This window comes from Myotis lucifugus, unplaced genomic scaffold (genome assembly GCF_000147115.1).
Source record: "Myotis lucifugus unplaced genomic scaffold, Myoluc2.0 scaffold_1070, whole genome shotgun sequence".
Taxonomy (NCBI): Eukaryota; Metazoa; Chordata; class Mammalia; order Chiroptera; family Vespertilionidae; genus Myotis; species Myotis lucifugus.
The window spans coordinates 50606-54860 of record NW_005872118.1 but is presented as its reverse complement, the minus strand read 5'-3'; the positions used below and the strand labels follow the sequence as shown (position 1 = coordinate 54860).

Sequence of the window (4255 nt, the reverse complement as noted above, 5' to 3'; positions counted from 1 at the left end):
CACAGAGGCAGCAGTGCAAAACTACCAGAATCCCACCGATAGCTCTTTTTCTTCCTTTTTTAACCGTGGAAAACCATCCATGAGGCTACTTTGACAAAAATATAAATCAAGGCTGACACAGCTAAGGGCTGGCTTATAGCTGGCCATCTGGACATGGGGTTTGACAGTCTAGCTGTTTTCACTATTTAAACAAATATTATGAAAAGTATAGTTCACATGCAACCCTTGTCAAAAAAGAGGAAATGGTAAATTTCCTGTTATAAGCACAAACTGTTAACCTGTTATGAAAATCCCAATTTTTCTGGCATTCAAGTATATATAGATATATTGTGTATGTTTCTTTTTAAACATCTTAGGGTGAGGAGGAGGACGAATGAGATAATGACATAAGCTAAACATCCAACAAGCCCCATTCCTCATTCTCTGTGTGGCTGACAGTGTTAGTCAGAAAGCCACTTGTTTGCCGTGATAGTCCTGATATATTTGAACATGTAGATCTTTAAGGATTTCCTTATTCATTTGGCTGGGCCTATGGTAGGTGTTTTTTTTGTTTTCTTGGTGGAATAATTCATCAGTGCTTTCTGAGAGGCTCAAACAGGATCACTGGCCAGATTCCGAAGAGAAACTTCACTTTTGGCCTATATCTCAGGTAAAGTGTTCTTGTATATATACTGAAAAGGATGTGAAGATAAGAACCAAGGCCAGTTAAAATATGCCACCATGCATGAAACTGTGTGGTAACACCTACGATAGGTGGTACCTTCTTTCGAAAGTTCCTCAGTGAATTACAAAAGATGTTATCTACGTTCCATAATAAAAATCCCAATAAAAATACACCCAAAGATGTATAACCAAGTCCTCTAAGCCATGGATAAACCCATGTAACAATATAAAGTGATCGAAGTACTAATGTGAAGACCAACATTCCATACATGACCTGATGGAATACAGGCTCCTTTACCTTAAGGTAAACGGTGGTTACTATTAAACTGAATAGAACTAAGATAAAAAGCAGATGGTAGTTTACTGAGTTCTTGGTCTTGAAACATTCAAACATGCAGTACACAAATATACAACTGCTGTAAATCATTGGGAGTTCATCCAATAGCTGCATTTCATATTTCAGTCATGTGGAAGCACCAGGATCCCATTCCTACCACTTTAAGTGCTAAATAAGCAGCAATGTACCGCTTTTCCAGTCCATCTCTAACACTCTGAATTGCACCAAAAATTGGAGGTATAATTATAATCAGGTTACTCACTGTATTCCAGAACTCGGCCATGTACCAGGTCACCGCGTAGTTCTCCTCGCACCAGTCCAGCGTGGAGGTCCTGGAGCCCCAGTAGCCCTGACGGTCCACGACCGGAGCCATCACGCGCGCCGCCGCCCCCCAGGCGCTCGGATGGCTGCGCTCGACTCCCCGCCAGTTCTTTATCTTTTTTAAAATATATATATTTTATGGATATTACAAAGAGGAAGGGAAAGGGACAGAGAGTTAGAAACATCGATGAGAGAAAAACATCAACCAGCTGCCTCCTGCACGTCCCCTACAGGGGATGGAGCCTGCATCCAAGGTACATGCACTTGACTGGAATCGAACCCAGGAAGGATCCTTCATTCTGCAGGCTGACTTTTTATCCACTAAGCCAAACCGGTTAGGGCTGTCCAGTTGTGAACACTTTTGCTTTATTAATAACTTTCTCCAAGTAAGGGATTCTGACTATTTTTTGTTTCTCACCTTCCCCTCTTCCTCATTCCCTTGCAAAATCCCACATGTACAGTCCACATATCTTAAGTGTAGAGATGTTTGCTAATGACTCATCATATGTTTAAAGACTATTATTCAACTTTTCACAACTAGGAATCTGATTGTAGAGCTATATCTATTGATTTCCAATCCAATAGCAGAACATTCTGAGGGTCTGACTCAGATGGCAGTAAAACTGCTTGTATAAATAAAATAATTGAATTGTTAGTTTAGTTTGAGTCAAGGTATTCTCTGAAACTATTGGGATTTTGGTAGGAATTTATAACTATTAAAATTTGAAAATTACTTTCTAAGTTTTCTAAGATCTAATAGAACCAATTTTCTTTGGATATGCTTATTGATTTTAGAGAGGGGCGGGGGGAGATAGAGAGACAGAGATTGAGAGAGAGAGAGAGAGAGAGAGAGAGAAGGTAAGAGAGAAACATTGATTGGTTGCCTCCCATATTCAGCCTGACTGGGGATTGAACCCACAACCTAAGTATATGGCCTGGACCCACAACCTTTCAGTGTATGGAATGATGCTCCAGCCAACATTGAGCCACAGCAGCCAGGGCATGGAACCGGGTTTCAGGAAAGAAAACCTTATATTCCTCCTAGAATTTCTGCATACCTGAGGTCCAAAGTTCAGCTAAGTCATTGAGAGTAGATGGGACACCTTGAGGCCTTTGAGTTGATTGAATGAGCGATAATGTGTGCAATGTGCTCATCACTGTGCCTGGCTTGCACGCACTCTTGTGGTTTCAGTCTGCCTGACCCTGTTTTCTATGTCACTGTTATGTGTTTTCTTTAAAACAGTTCTAGTCCCATAAATTTTGCTGCATTTCTCTGAAACCTTGGCCCTGAAATTTGGAAGCAGAGAGTTTAAAATTTTAGCATCCAGTTAATATCTCATTGGCATAAGCTCATATTGGCAACCATTATTCAAATCCTGATTTGCATAATCATAAAAGAAATAATTTTCAATATATCAAGAATCTCTAATTATGTGTAATTTGCTGTGTTCTCAGTTCAGGTAACTACATTTATAAATTTGTTTCCCATTTAGATCACATTTTGTTTTGCATTATTTTAAATCTCATCATGCTTCCCACAAATGAAGGCTATTAGATTTTTGGAAGGTTCTATAAGAGGAATTGATTTAGGTGCTTATGAAAAAATAACACCTGTAGGTGGGCTTTTTCTCATTTTTGTTCTTTGACTTTAAGGAATTTGTAATATTTATTGGAGCTGGATAGTCACTAAAAATGCTAATTGGTACTTTGTCCCCCCTCTATCATAAGTCCAAAGATTTCATTTACTTAAAAAATTAAATTTATTTTAAATCAAAATAAATTTGTTAGTTAACCAAAATAAAACCATTACTAGTTTAGAAAATAATTAAACACTTTTAGTTCATTGATTGACAGCCTAGGTGTTTACATTTGTTCTGACATACCTGCATATCTGTTCTCTAAATGTCTTTCTTATATATGCTAGTTTAATGCTCCTTGCACAGAAAGCTATGCACAGGCACTTTTTGTTCAAATATTTCCCAAATATGCAGCTTTATTTTGTTAATTTTTCTTTCCTCTAAATTACTTACTAGTTAATATTCTATCAAATCGTTTTGTAGGCAGCTGACTTGTGGGTTTAGGTGTTGTAATGTATGAACTACTAACTGGAGGGTCCCGTTCACTGTGATGGGAAAGAGAACTCCCAAGCTGAGCTACTAGGTCAGACTTAACAAAATAAAATGAATGGTTACTTCAAAGGAACTGATCGAATTTCTGCAATTTGGCTGATGGAAAAAAATAATTAAAAATGGAGATTGGCAAGATTATGTTGAAGTGGTTAATTTACATTTATAAGTACATAGGATGTAGACATAGACCTTTTATATTTCCTCATATTTCATGTGCCCAGAAAGATTTTAAATTTCATAGGGAGTGTGTCATAATTTTTGTGTATTCCAAAGCACTGAGCATTGACAGGGAGCTGCCACAGCCCCTGACACAGCTGTGTTCCCTGCTAGAGCCCTTTGGAATACGGGGCGCAGAGCAGTTAGAATTTGGGGCAAAGAGCCTTTTTCGAATGTGGAGCAAATAGCAGTTTAGAATGTGGTGCAAATAGCAGTTTAGAATGTGGTGCAAATAGCAGTTTAGAATGTGAGGTGAGGAGCCATTGGCACTGCTTGGCACAGAGCTGGTGGGCACAGAGACGGTGGGCCCAGAGCCTGTGTGCATAGCGATGGCCTGTGTGCATAGCGATGGACGGTGGACACAGCCTCTCATGGAGCTCTTTCTACAGAGCCCGTTGCTCTTTCTACAGAGCCCGTTGGTGGCTGTCCCATTTCGGGTGCCCTGGGTCCTCTCCTGACCCCCTGGGGTCTCCACAGACCCCACCCGCCTGGGCCCTGGCAGTCCTGGGACTCAGGGGTCTTCACAGGTTTCCAAACTGGGGCAGGGGTCCTGGCCTGGAGGCCTGAGGGGTTTCCTACTCTGGTGCCC

At 40.3% G+C, this 4255-nt stretch overlaps 1 pseudogene; it reads right to left on the bottom strand.

Moving 5' to 3' along the window:
- Positions 1–317: 317 nt before the first annotated feature.
- LOC102425955 lies at positions 318–1417 on the bottom strand (annotated as a pseudogene).
- Positions 1418–4255: the final 2838 nt, after the last annotated feature.